At 44.0% G+C, this 14882-nt stretch overlaps 1 protein-coding gene across 2 annotated transcripts in view; it reads right to left on the reverse strand.

Moving 5' to 3' along the window:
• Positions 1 to 14882, reverse strand: part of GNG12 (G protein subunit gamma 12) — a 129946-nt gene that overhangs the window by 66091 nt on the left and 48973 nt on the right. For both annotated transcript variants that reach the window (XM_043575228.1, XM_043575229.1), the window contains exon 2: positions 13418 to 13470. The gene's annotated coding sequence lies outside the window, so the exon portion shown is untranslated. The remainder of the gene's footprint in view (positions 1 to 13417; positions 13471 to 14882) is intronic.

The following is a 14882-nucleotide window of genomic DNA, read 5'->3' on the forward strand; positions in this document are numbered from 1 at the left end:
ATTAAAATTATGCACTTTTGGACCACAGAAGTGAGTATGCATGATTTTTAATGATTTTGGCAGGATTCCATTTTATGTAAACATTCCCTCATCATGGAATTTGGGCTGTTGTATAATTTTGCTGTAATTCCAAAATGAAGCTCTTTCTCTCTCTTCCTATCAAACTACCTACTGGTTTGTCTCCATTAATTTCTACATTAATGATTAACTCAAAGTCAAAAGAATGATTTCAGGTTATTTCAAGAATATTTTAAGTGTTAATATATTTATTGCTTTTTTCTATAAAGCTCCTGTCAGTGTGCAGACTCATAACCGATAAAAGTGTCTACTCCACCTCAGGCTAACTGGCCTTCCACACTGGCATGTTGTAAGATACAGGTTGATTTGGAAAGACAAAAAATATTGCAATGCTGTACTAGTAGACTTCATCTTTAAGGGATGGTTTACAAAGGGTGTTTGTTGTTCCTCTGATGACACTGAATACATTCATTTTCTCGTGTGTTCCTTCCTTCGTTCAGCTAATATTCCCTGAGTTGTCAGCTGCGTGCCAGTGTCCTTCTAGGTGATGACATCAAGCTCCAATGTAAAGAGATAAACATGATAATACAGATTGCACTAAGGGCCATGAAATACTCCAGTAATAAGTAACTGGAGGGGGTGCTCTGGGTGGGGACAGGAAAGAGCCTGGTACTTTGAGACAGACAGAACTGGTGTAGCCACAGCTGGGGAGCATAAGGGGAATGGGTCAGGCCTCAGTGTCCTTTGTTTCATCTCAAAGTGCTTACTACAGAATTGCATCAAAAGGTTTGTAAAACATTGTCCTTTACGAAAAACACGAATCCATATTCTGCCCTATCCCAAACTCCCATCTCTCAGTGGCAAACCTTGCCCTTCTCCTTCCTGTCTGTCCTAGTCAGCAGAGTCTGAACGTCAGCATGTTGCAGTTTGCGAATAATGAAAGCTTGAAAATTCTGAAATGAGAGGAAACATGCAAACCATCCTGATGTTGCTCAGCCTTGCAATTATCTGAACATCAAGGAATCATTAATGAATCAGGCTGTCTCAACATTAGATTAATGGTCACTTTCAACAATGAAAAGGGGGCAGATGACTGAGAAAGGTGTGTGTCTTCTCCTCCAAATAACAGGGGTGGTGGCTGCAGACGTAGGCAAGGAGGTAAGTATTCACAAAGAAAAGAAACCAGCCGGTGCTGTGGACTGAGATGGGGCCAGCAGGAATTCCCGCTCCCCAGGCTCACTACCTGCTCTGAGCTTCGTCAGAGTGTGTCAAGAGGCTAGACACAAGAGCAATCTCCCAGGAACTTATCCTGGGGGAAATATATCCCCCCCCCCCCCCCCAGTAATGCCTACTTAGCACTTAGGACAGTTGGTTTCCATACATTGGGTGCAAAAAGCAAACAGATGGTACAGTGAAAAAATGGTTTTCTGGGGCAACTGGGTGGCTCAGTCAGCGAAGCATCCAACTTCAGCTCAGGTCATGGTCTCATGGTTTGTGCGTTTGAGCCCTGTGTGGGGCTCTGTGCTGACAGCTCAGAGCCTGGAGGCTGCTTCAGATTCTGTGTTTCCCTTTCTCTGTGTACCTCCCTCATTCACGTGCTCTGTCTCTCTCAAAAATAAATAAACATTAAAAAAATCATTTTCTTATATAAAAATTGCACAAGATGAAATATTATATACAATAAATACACGTATGATCAATAATCATTAGAAACCTCTGTCAAATATTGAAAAAAAAGGGTTCACAATAATAACCTACAAGGTATGTGTACAGTCTTCCCTTTCCCATCCTTCTTTTAAGGACACACAGCCCCAAGTAGGCAATGAATCTGATGTAGAAGTAACAAACACCCTCTTAACAATGCCATGCCCTCAAATACTGAAGTGTGTCTCAGGATTCCTGAGAGCAGGGAAAGGAAAAACAATAACTATTAAACTATTAATACCATTACTAATAAAAATACTGTGATTGTGTCCTCCACTTGGGGGATGAAAATCTAGAACAATAGAGATGATAAACATTCACCCAGGGACATGAACTACCACTTGGTGAACAAAAGATAGTAGATGAGATTTTTATTATGAAGGCTCTAATTATAGAAGACACAACAGAAGCTAAATAATTGGGTCAGATCTGGTAATTAAAAGCAGTTGAGTAATTAACAAAGGATTAGTAAAAGCGTCAGGACAAAATCATCTCTTAACAAAAGCTGCAATACATGGGAAGGTGTTTATATTTTGGCTATTACCCTTCTGTTTTGCATTTTGGTTTTAAAAATATACAAAAAGTATAGGAAGTAGTAGGGAAGTAAGTCTTACTTTGTTAGCCTAATTGTGACTGAAAGCTACTTTCTGGCAGGTGCTAGTAGCAAGTGTAAGTGAACTGAGGCAAGTAATATATTTAAAAAATTTTTTTTTAATGTTTATTTATTTTTGAGACAGAGAGGGACAGAGCATGAACAGGGGAGGGACAGAGAGAGAGGGAGACACGGAATCAGAAGCAGGCTGCAGGCTCTGAGCCATCAGCCCAGAGCCCAACGCGGGGCTCAAACTCATGGACCGCGAGATCATGACCTGAGCTGAAGTCGGACACTTAACCGACTGAGCCACCCAGGCGCCCCAGAGGCAAGTAATTTAAACCAGCAGGACTAACTCAAAAGATTCCAATGTAGGCAATGGTGAGCTGCAGTTTTTAAGTTAGGATCACCAATATGTATCTAGTTGGTTGTTGAAAATTTCTATTTTCTGGTTGTTTTTGTCTCTACCACAACTTCAAGGGATAAAAGGAGGCTCAATCCTTAGCATTGGTAATTAGCATTGGTCACGAGACCTGGCAAAAAAAAAAAAAAGTGTCCACTGTAGTTTAATAGGTGTGAGCCTTAAACCTGGTAACATTTTAACTATTTTACGCTTTATAGATACAAAACAAGTATTTGAACCTAGGTTTAGAATAATTGTTTGAAGGCAGAAGAAAAAAACAACCAAAAAAACCCCAAAAAGTTTTACAGACCAGGCCCCTTTCCCTATCCTGACTCATCACAGGCTGACAATTTCTTTCCAGACTGTCAGAACAATAAGGATGCCTCAGATGGCTCGTTTTATGCAATTCTCCAATTCTCCTCCAGGGGGCGAAGTTGGCCAGCATTTCACTGAAACAAGGAAATTCCTTTCAAACGGGATTTTTTTGCAAAGCGCTAGTTAGATATTCAAGTACAAAATGGGCCTTTCCCCCTCCTCCTGCTTCTTGTCAATACATTTAATTCTCACTGATTAACAAGCACTCCAGCCCTTTTGTGCAATGAGGGAAGGGACATGATTAAGGCAGCGAGCAGGAACACTTTATCAGCATAGTGCTGTAGGTTGGCAGGTCTACTCTCCTAAAACTTGAGATCAGGGTTATGGTTTTGCCAAAGCTGATACAGTTTCAAGGATATTACTTTTTTTTTTTTTTTTTTAGGAGAATTTTCCACTGCGCCTCACACAGGGTTCCCTTTGCAGGGCCTCCTCCTGTGCAACCACAAAGCCACTGGAGGCCTGAGAGCACCCGCCCTGCTTTCCTGGAGGAATGGTGGGACCTTGCCACCTCCTGAGGGTGTCTGGTGGCCAGGAAGGAGCCCAGACAGCAATTCCTCACTGGCCTTCCTTCCCTTCACAGAAAGGGTTACGTGCTCCCAGTGGGAACTCAGATAAAGCCACAGAAGAGGTCTCACACAGGGCATAACCTGTTCTCAAAGTTGAAGCAAACTGTAGGTTTAGTCTCTTGGTGATGGCATAACAGGGCAGAAGGAAAGACCCTGAGTGTGTGCCAGTTCTCCCTGGCCTAGGAACAGATCTAGTTTTTGTGGACCCTGAGCCTTATTCGATTTGGGGGCCTCTTTACCAGAAGAATATAAAGTTAGGAATGGCACATTAGCTATAGGGTCTCAGAAGGGGTCCCCAGTGGTGAAAGACCCTGAAACTCAGGCATCATAACCGTCATTAGCTCTGTGGCCAGCACTGCTGGCTGAGGAGTGACTGTGTTGGCAAGAGGCTCCTGCAAGCCTTGTCCACAAAATGGCAATGGGTGATTTCTGTATGGTCACATGGCTCAGTTCCCACCTCAGGAAGTGGACTAAGAGGCTGGGAAAGAGAGTGCAAGGTGGTCAGCCGCCAAAAGTGTCCCCATTGGTTCTGCTCCTTCTTCACCCTGCCCCAGGCACATCACAGGTGCTCAATAAACACCTCCCAACCAAACAACAGAAGTGGCCCCACTGCTTCCCCACCTACCGGTCCCACCCTGAAGGCTGTACTGCCTCCCCTTTTCTCTAGCTCACCAGCCAGGTTTTAAGCTTCTAGGTAAAGGAAGTACTCCTGAACAGTCTGTCTGCGGAGGTGGGTAAGTCAAACCCAACATAAGAGCGGGTTTCTGCTTCCCTGGGCAATTCATTCACCAAAGATGTACAGGCATGAGTTACCTAAACTTCAAAATCAGTCCAACAAATCATGATGCCGCTTCATTCTATACAAACCCTGTACTTGGCACAGCATGGGCACCTGGTAAGATGCAAGGAGTCTGGAGCTCTACTGGCTCCGGAGTGCCCACTGCCCCAGGGGGATCCTAGGAAGGAAGTGTTCCACGGGATTCCTGTTAGAGGGAATGAACCTCCTTAATCAGGAATCCGAGCTCCACCACTGGCCAGCTCTCCAACCCTGCCTGACCAAGCCTCTGCCCTTGTTTTGGGTCATCCCGTTGGCTCAGGCCCTGCCTTCTCCCCCTCCTCCTGATGGGAAGGTCAGGTCTCCTTTTGAGACGTCCTTGGGCTCCACAAAGGTTCCAACTATGCCAGTCCTATTGACAACAGAAAAGAAACTGATGTGAATTTAAAGCACCTCACCAAATATAGCTATGTTTGCATATTTTCACAGTCCCTGTAAAAATAATCTATAAACTTCTCCCAATCTAGTGGCAAAATCACTTATTCAAATCTTAACAAGGAAATGAGAGGAGGTCTAAAGATATGACAAGTTGTTTAGTTAATGTAGCTTGCTTTTGTATATGCTACAGCCTGGTATTTATAAGCAAACCTGCTCCTAAATGTTCTTGTTCTTTCTTGAATAAAACAGTGAGAACTTCTTACATATAAAAGTGTCTCCATGAAGCCATTTATCACAAGGAAAAAGAAATGTTCTGCAAAATAAAGGTAGTATCGTGATGTGAAGATAGTGGCCACCATTATTTGGGTGCTTACTGTGTACTAAACATTTCACGTGGATTATTTCACTTAATTCTCTCAATAACCCTGTGCAGTGTTATCCTCATTGTACTGATGCAGAAGTTGAGGCTTCAAGAGTAAGTGACTTGCCTGAGGTCGCACGTTGCCCAAGGTATTTAGTATTTGGACAGGTTGAGCTTTATTTTTAGCCCTTGGGGCATGCTGCCTGTGCAACCAAAAAAAGTCACTTTGTACATGACAAAGAACTAATGAGATTTGCAAGCTATTTTTTCAAAGCAGGTGGTCGCACACATTTTGATTTTTTCTCAAATTCCTGTTTGATCCAAAAAAGAAAAAAATGCTGGAGAATTGGGCTTCTTCTTTCAAGGCTATAAGGATTTTTAAGAAATCATTGCAACAGTCAAAAGCAAATAATGGTAACACCTACCATTTATTGAACATATACTATGTGACAGGCCGCTGTGCTGAATTCATTATATGCAATGCAGCTATCTCATGAGGCAACTGGCATTATCCTCATTTAGCAAATGAGGAAACTGAGGCTCAGAGACCTTGCCCAAAGTATCTCAAAAGCTAAGGAAAGGTCTGGACTCTGGTATACCTGTCTACACAATGCACCTCCCCGCTGTAAAATGCACACAAATAAAAAGAATGTTTTAGTTGACAGCCTGTTAGCTATTTCATACATCTAGATATGTGAATGGCCAAATGGAAAGCGCTGTATCCTTGGAGGCTGAGAGAAGAACACAGGTGAGAAGTGGTCGGGGGGTTCAGTTCTGCCCTGTCAGCCTCTGTCTCCAACATCATCTGGGGTTTGAAGGAGGACACAGAGCAGGGGATGGAGGAGAAGGGAGCTAGATCCTACCATCTTTATAAACAGCCAGAAAAACTAACAGGAGGGCATAAGGCAGGTTCACATCTGGATACACGTTGAGTCTTGCTGGGGGAACCAGTCCAATGATGGAATTGCCCAAAATGCACTTAACACATTCTTAGGCCATCATCCCCAAAGCGACTCCAACTCTGACTCGAGTGTCCTGCTAGCATGTGTCACTTGCTCATCTGACACTCTGCCTTTACCAGGAGCTGGGGGACCTAAACACAGAGTGACCTACCTACCATCACAGTGGCCCAACTTGCACATGACAAAAGAGGGCACCTTGCCAGAGAGGCCAAGTTCACAATGCTGGGGCTGGAGAAGTCAGAAAAAATCTGCTGACTCCAAAGGATGCTGAAGCATAAAAGAAAAACTGCAAAAAACAAAACAAACAAACAAACAAAACAGGGGGGAAGGGGTGGTCTTTGCAGGACAGTAGGGCATATTCTGTAGTCTTGATTTTTCAGGGTTCATAAACTATGGACGGAGCCTTGATTAGAAATCCCCATGAAGCATGGCCCCCATCAGCCCTCAGAACAAGAAAAACTATGTTAGGGTCATGAGCATGGGAGACGGTGATTGAGCATGGAGGTTCCAAATACTAGCTTTCTCTTGCGGTTTTAACAAGTGCACTTTGGTGTGATGGTAAGGAAAACCTTCCCGGAGACAAGGTCAAAGGCTTCCCTGTGGTCTTAGAGGCAGGGTGCTGGTAAAAGCCTGGCTGCCATTGGAATCTCTGCCGCCCAGGCCGATTTCTTCAAACTGGGAGTCACACACACACTTCTGACACCCATTAAAGGGAATGTAGCTGGGAGCTGGGCCTGGCTTTGTGGGAGCAGCATCCTTCCAGCAACTTCACGTTATCTGAAAATTGGAAGAAGACACTTGGGAGAAGAGGAGGAGGTGGGGGGCTCCCCATGCTCGCTCAAGTTTCAAGAACAGGATGGAGAGTCGCTTTTAGGGGCGCTGAAGAGGAGTTCCTTGCAGTAGCCAGGGGTTAACAGTTAATCTTACAAGATGCTAAAGTGGAAGTTTCCACTCCAGCATCAAGATTCAACAGATGGGAAATTCCAAAGCAAGGGGCCAGACCATTATGTGGAAATTTCTAAGAAGCTGACTTAGCTGGCTCAAAGATCCATAAGGAGGATATATAAACAGGTTCAGGGCAGTGGAAAGGGTTGAGGATTTTGTGAGGCAGATTCCTTGGAAATTCTCTGATTCCCACCCTCCCCAAGATGGCTTGGGTGGAGGGAGCTGGCCTTTCATTTCAAGCCTAGAGAAAAGGGTTTCAAAGGCAATGTCTGGAAGGCTTGATATGGGTCTCCTAGAGTTTGGGGACTGGTATATGACTTCTGCCTGAGGAACCAAAATACGAGGGGGTTACTAAGGAGGCCTAAGGTGGGAGAACAGAAGGCTGTGTCAGGGAAAGTGACTGCTCACCCCCTACCTCTGGGGGGGTTGAAGGAGTATGAACTCTGGGCTCCAGGAATGCCAGCTTCGGTCTCCTTAAAACAGGTTCTACCCAACGGCCTTCATTCAGCCTGATGGTGAGAGGACCCCAAAGACAGAACGTGAATGGAAACCAGAAGCTGCTGGCTGATGGTCACAGCCAGCAGAAGGAGACATACTGCCTGAGTGCTGGAAAGTTCCAGCAGGGGGGCCTTGAGAAAGCCACGGAAGCAGCCAAGAGAGAAAGAGTCCATTTGTCCATCAGCCAGGCTCAGAGGACCCAGTGCCAGGCGTGACAATGGCAGTGAGGTAAGAATCTTCCTCTCTTCCTCCCTCTCTCCCTACTTCACCTGGGGAAGCCTGAAGCGGTGGGCAGCTGGGGAGACCCATACTGGCAAGATGGCGGGGGAGGGGTGAGTCTTCTCTTGAGTGAATACTGACTGCTGATTGACCACACATTGAGCATTTCCAATTTCCAAAGCAAATGTGCATGTGTGGTATGTGTGTGTGTTACTTACAGGGGCCATAGGACTTTTTATTGGCAAAGAAAAAACAGAGAAGTCATAGGCTTAAGTTTTTAAAGTAAAATGGAGAAAAGACACACCTCACTGAATAAACAGACAATATAGCCATGTCTTAATTAGGTCTCGGATGCCACGTGTGGAATGTCTAATTACAGCTAACCTTTGCTAAGCACAGACTATGTGCCAGGCACGAGACCAAGGACTTTACAGGTATTACCTCATTCAGTCCCCCTAACAACTCCAAGAGGCAAGTGTTATTATCCCCTTTGACCACTAAGGAACATGTGGTTCAGAGAGGTTGGGTGCCTTTCTTAGGGTCACACAGGTTGGTAAGCAAAGTAGTAGCCTGGACTCAACCTCAAGTCTGACATCTAATCCTGAACCTTTTTTATCCTTGCAGATGAGTGGTTTTCAGCAGACAGTGGTGGCTGAAGTAGGGCAGGAACTTGGGTCCTGCCCACCCTTCCCTCTTGGGAGTCCCTAAGCTAGATAACCAAAGAGCAGAGCTTGTAACCACTGAATTGCATGATCTTAGTGGCCTCTTCCAACTCTGGGATTCTATGATTCTATCATCTGTGGGGAGAAAGGTAGAGAGAGGTGGACCCACAGCAGCAGATACAGGGAAGACAGAAAAGATGGAGTTTATATTCTGTATTCTCACAGTGGCAGAGAGAAGGAGCTGGTTCTTGTACGTGTTACTATAGACCTGAGGTTTGCAGAATTATAGTCATGTGTATAAATAACTAGTTCAGATAATGCACATAAAGCACGTAGCACAGAACCTGGCACCAGGGTAAGCATTTAGGTAAATGGCAGCTATGGTTGTAAAAAGTTTACATATATGCCTAAAAACCTCAACATGCAATTTAATGCAACATACTCAGCCACTGACATCACTGTGTCTGTTCCATAGGGAACTATGTTTATCATGGACACTAAACTTTATTAGCTGAGCCAAGACAAGAAATGGATGCATAAGATTAAGCTAGCCAAATATAAAACAATTTAAGTACGTGTGAAGCAATGGCTCTTAAACGGTAGGGGCCATGGAATCCTATGAGAAAACAATGGAAGCATAATCCCTTTTTCCAGTAAAAAAGTGCATACACACAATTTTGCAAATTATTATAAAAGCTCATTCATTTTTTTCATTCAATGGGTTACAGGTCTACTGAAGCCTATTTACTGTGTCCAGGTTAATAATCACTCCTATAGATTCTGGGGATGCGGTAGGAGATCCTCAGGCCCAAAGCTGCCTACCCGACCCCACAGTGGGGTCACCCATCCTTGACCTCTCCATATGCTGTTACTAGTCTTGATCATGATACCAAACCTGGAATAGATAGCCGATGAAAGTGAAGCTGAATCTAATTTTAAACCTTTCCAGTTTAGTGGACACCCCTCCCCGCGCCCCCATTAAGAATTTCTAAATCAGTGGACTCTGGTACCTAAAAATTTTATCTGCTTGGCACTCTCTTCCTTCCTTCCTTCTACTGGTAACGAAATTCTTCCTTTTTTCATAGGGATTGCATTCCATGAAATGGGATCCACCCTCTCTCAAGGGCCACAGAAACAAACCTTGCCCAAATAGATACTGCTATTGTCTTCTGTGTGCTTCTAACCAAGTTGATTCAGGCAAAGAATCCAAACTGGGCCCGTTAAGATCCCTCCTTGGTCCTATTGCTAGAAAAATGGCAAAAGAAGCAACCCCTTTTCAATGAGATCCATAGCTGTGAGGATGATGGAAATGTAACATTGATGGCCACCTCTGGCACATGGTGAGGGAAGAGCTTGCCTGTGAATGAAGTTGACAGAGTTGAGCAGAGCCAAAAAATGGAGAGAGTGAAAGATAATGGCCTAATGATACATTTTGAACCCCTGGACACAGCTATACCAGAAGCCCATTCCAATACAGACATCTTAATTACGTAAGTCAAGAAACTAGTGGGGCTCCTGGGTGGCTTAGTCAGTTAAGTGTCTGACTTCGGCTCAGGTCATGATCTCACAGCTCATGAGTTCGAGACCCACGTCAGGCTCTGTGCTGACAGCTCAGAGCCTGGAGCCTCCTTCGGATTCTGTGTCTCCCTCTCTCTCCTCCGCTCATGCTCTCTGTCTCAAAAATAAATAAACATTAAAAAAAAATTAAAAAAAAAAAGAAACTAGTTTCAGTTGGATTTCTGCTACTTGCAAACAAAACAATAATAATAATAATAATAATAATAATAAAAATATTTATTATTTGTAAAACAAATTGGATGGTGAATGGAAGACAGTTTTACAAATGCTGCCTGTCGTGGTAGCTGTTTGGGGAAGCTCTAGGTGAGCAGGCTGAGAAGGTGGTGGCCTTGGACCAGGAAGAGCCCTGCGCCAAACTGTCGGCAGATGACTTGGTCCTCCTCCCCCTCTCCCGGCCCTCGTGCAGACCTCCCACCACTCCACCCTTCCTTGGGCAGCTGGGCACCCTCTGGCCCTTTCCTGTGCCTCCCACTAATGGTTGCTCTACCTTTCCCATCTCCTCTCATCCAATCAAAGCAGTTCACACTTCTACAGGACCTGTTACTTGACATTGACAGGCTGTCCATGGTTGACAGGAGTTTAATCAAGTATTTCTTCTTTCAGGGATGAGCACATTTTAACTGGGTATTTTGAAGAGGACAAAAAACCCAAAGGGCTCATTTACTAATCGTGGAATAGGCCCTAATGATGGTACAGATGCAACTGAACAGGGGGCTCTTCTCGTAAATCTCAAATAATCCCATGTAAAGCAGTTAGCAGTGCCTGGCTCACACAGTCAGCACTCAAAAAAAAAAAAAAAAAAAAAAAAAAAGAAAAGAAAAGAAAAGAAAAGAAAACCCCAGTACACACTAATATGACTTATTGCTGCTGTTATTATGTATCCTCCCATGACTACCACGCAACTACTCACTGCCTATTCCTCCATCACTACCACGACCACACCTACCACGAAGGTAACTTCCCCTTTCTTAACCTTGGCTAGCCTCAGATCCATAACCAGTTAATGCACTTTAATTATTTTTTATGGTTTATAAAACACTTGCACATACATCCTCCTTTTAGATCTTCTGGCAGGCCTCAAGTTAAACATCATTCCCATTTTACAGAGGGAGAAACTGAAGCTCAACGAGGCTGAGTTCATAAGGTCCCACAGCCAGCAGCAGAAGAGTCAGGGCTCAGACCCAGGTCTCATATAAATTTCTTATTCTTTCCATAACAAGTGGTTGCCAACTTGCAAGCAGCAATCGCATGCGAATCATCTGAGCACTTTAAGATTCTGGGAGTCTACCCCAGACCTAATGAATGGGGAGGGCGCAGGAGAAGGGACCCTGTGCTTGTGTTTCAACAGGTGTCTCATGTGATCCTGATGAGCTGCTGACAGACAACCAACTGCAGTGTCCATGCTGCCTCCTGCTATATACTAAGTACCTATACTAAGGTATACCTGCTATGCTAGGACTAAGTACCTGCTATACTCTCAGTATACACCTCTGTGGTGCAAGGAAAGTGTAGGTAGCCGTCTGCTCTCTAAGGTCCGTTTTCTACCACTGTATAACAGTTATCTCACGGCAATCATGTCTAGGTTCAAAGACATCACTGACAAAGCAATGGAAGAAGGAAGACTAGCCAAGGTGAAGGGAGTGAACCACAGAGCACAGGGTTTGGCTTTGAAATAGTTCAGGGCAGGGCAGATCCCAGATGGCAGGAATAGGCGGGGAGGCCATATTGTGGAGAAGGGAATATTCCAGTGGGACCTTCAGAATGGGAAGGGTTTCCAAGTGGAGAAGGGGTGAGCAGCATGAAGTATCCTCCAGAGAAATGGTAATGGGACCAGCATGGCTGGAATAAAGGAAATAGTGAGAGGCGAGCAGGAAAGGATATAGCCAGGTGATGGATATGGAGAAGCCAGAGAGAGGAGTCGAGGCTGGTGCTGTGGGTGACCTGGGGCACCGACAGTTTCTGAGCAAAGCAGGGACAGCCTGAAAGATGAGCCAAAGGATGACCAGTGCGGCAGTGTAGAGTGGAGGGAAGGTCAGAGAGTGGGCAGTCTGACACTGGCAAGAACACCTCGAAACCTGAACTGAGATGCCAGCTGGCAGTGCCAGGGCCTGTCAAGCAGAATGGGGACAGAGGATGGCAGGCTATGGGATAGGCATGGATCGGAGTCCTCACTCCATGCCCTTCTCTTTCCCTGTGACTCAGAAGCCCTGTATGGCAGGACTATAAAAATGGCCACAATCCTTCCCCTCTCTTTATCCATGCTGCCTGCAGTACAGTTCTGTAGCTCCTGTACTAAGGGGTAGACTCTGGAGCCTCGTAATTCCAGGCCAGCCATACAGCTCACTTTGGCCGACAGAATGTGATGGAAACAACGCTGTGCCACAGCTGAACCTCAACCTCAAGACGTTCCCACTTTGTCTCGGTCAACCCTGATCAACCCCATGTGAACATGCTCAGGGTAGCCTGGAGGATGCTGAGACACATGCCTTAGCCATCGTGGACCTGTAGCTGACTTCAGACAGGAGTGGTCCCACTGGAAACCAGAAGAATCACACAGCAAAGCCCAGCCCAGACTGCCAACCCACAACATTGCAGGATAAGGAAATGATTGTTATTTGGAGTCGGGAAATTTCGGCTCGAATTTCTGGCAGTATATTTTGGAGTGGTTTCTTACGCAGCAAAAGCTAACTGCTACGCACTGCAAATAAGAATATCACCACAGTATTAGGGAGTCAGGCCACATGAAGCCCCAGAAGATTTTTCACTTAAAAAGTATATTATTTGCCCAACTCTAAAGTCAGTTTTCTACCAATGCATAACTATTCTCTCACAACAATCACATTTAGGTTCAAAGAGAGGAGAAGAAACCTCCAGCAGTAAGAAAGCTAATACATTGTAGCTGTAAGCCAATTTTCATTACAACACACTGCAAGGGACTGTCTGAATTCCTTGGCTGAAATAACACTTTGTTGTTTTGGATACTGCTTGAAACAAGCAGACCATCAACAAGGGCCTGGAAATAGTTTCATTACCAAAAAAAAAAAAAAAAAAAAAAAAAAAAAAGAAAATTTAACAGTATTTGGCATATAATCATAGATCTTTTCCCTGACCATGTTCTTAGCAAAGGAATGTGGATTGATCTGCTTTTTTTTAAGGCATGGAAACATCTTAAATCCTTTCAGAGAGGAAATTTTAAAAAGTGTGAATAAATAGACATCTAATCATAGTCCTGGTAGGGATGTATCTAACTTAGAAGTGTGAATATCATTTCAAAAATAATGTCAAACAGTCACATTGTTTTAAAAATGAAAGAGAACTCACCAGAAAGACTTCCTGTGGCCCACCGTTTTCAGGTTGGAAGTGGTAGAATAAATCTGAAATAGAATTAAGCAAACATTCCATAAGTAAATCACACTTGCAAAGGGTGTGCTTTCAGTCCCAAGTGACCGCCATGATGTTGAGTATTTATTCTTTTAGTTAAAGATTAGCAAAGCTTTTTCTGGCTCCTGATGGAATAGGGAGAGTTTTTTGCCTACATATTTCAACTTCCTGAATAGAGAGCCTTCTCTCTTCTACTTCAGGGAGCGCTGAAAGTCTGAAGCCAGTATAACTATAAATGGTAGTGTTTTCATCCAAACCCCTCCAAGTCAGCAGAAGCCTCTTTGGTTGTTGCTTTTGCCTTGGTCCCTCAACCCCTTCTGCTAAGACCAAGCCACAGCTCCCTGCATGGAACCAATTAAAAAATGGACAGTCCAGCACAACCTCCAGGACAATGGGGAAGAGTATACAAGGCTTCCCAATAGATCACAAATAAGCACAAATTTTTGTTTTATTGATAAGGATGAGCCCAAGGCAGTCCTGCTCAACAGAAATGGAACATGAGCTATATATATATAATTTTCTATTTTCTAGTAGTTACACTAAACAGGCAAAAAGAAATGGATGAAATTTTAATATGTGTAACTGAATTTATTCAGAATATTATCATTTCACCATGTAACCAATAGAAAAATTACTAATGAGACATTTCACATTCTTTTCGTCACACTAAATCTTTAAGACCCAGCACGTCACAACTCAGACTAGCCACATTTCAAGTAGTCAACAGCCACGATGGCGAGTAGCCACATCAGACACAGAGGGAATCAACTTTTGGCCTTCAGGTACTGGTAAATCAAGTCAAATGCATGAAGAGATTTTATTCATCTATTTTTCTCCTCTTAGTAATCCATCATCACCCCATTTGTGATGTCATTTTACTGGAAATAATCACGTAATAATAGCAAATATTTATATAGCACTTAACTATGTGCCAGGAACTGTTCTTGGCATCTGACTTCAATTAACACTCACAATAACCTTATGAGATAAGCATATTATCATTCCCATTTTGTAATAAGGAAACTGAGACTTGGGAGAGGTTAAGTAACATACTCAAGGTTATACGTTGGTGACAGAGCTGGGATTCTAATCCATGTAGAGGTCTGCCTCCAGATCGCATGTCCTTTAGCCACTAGACGCTCACCTAAATGTGAATGGCTCAAGATGAGATAATTACTTTCAGTTTTAGTTATAACCACCAAGTGATCCAAGGCTGCTGTCACGATACATGGTCAGATAATAGCAGTGACGGCAGATGGAGGAGTTACGGGATGTGCTAGCAAATTAAAATAAAAACAACATGGAGGAGGAGCAAAATCACCACAAGCAGGCCTGGGTCTGACCGGGATGCAGCAGGAGGTTAATGGTGTCGGGGTTGGGGGGGTAGGTGTCGGTCGTTCGAAAA

Source organism: Prionailurus bengalensis, chromosome C1, assembly GCF_016509475.1.
Source record: "Prionailurus bengalensis isolate Pbe53 chromosome C1, Fcat_Pben_1.1_paternal_pri, whole genome shotgun sequence".
Classification (NCBI taxonomy): domain Eukaryota; kingdom Metazoa; phylum Chordata; class Mammalia; order Carnivora; family Felidae; genus Prionailurus; species Prionailurus bengalensis.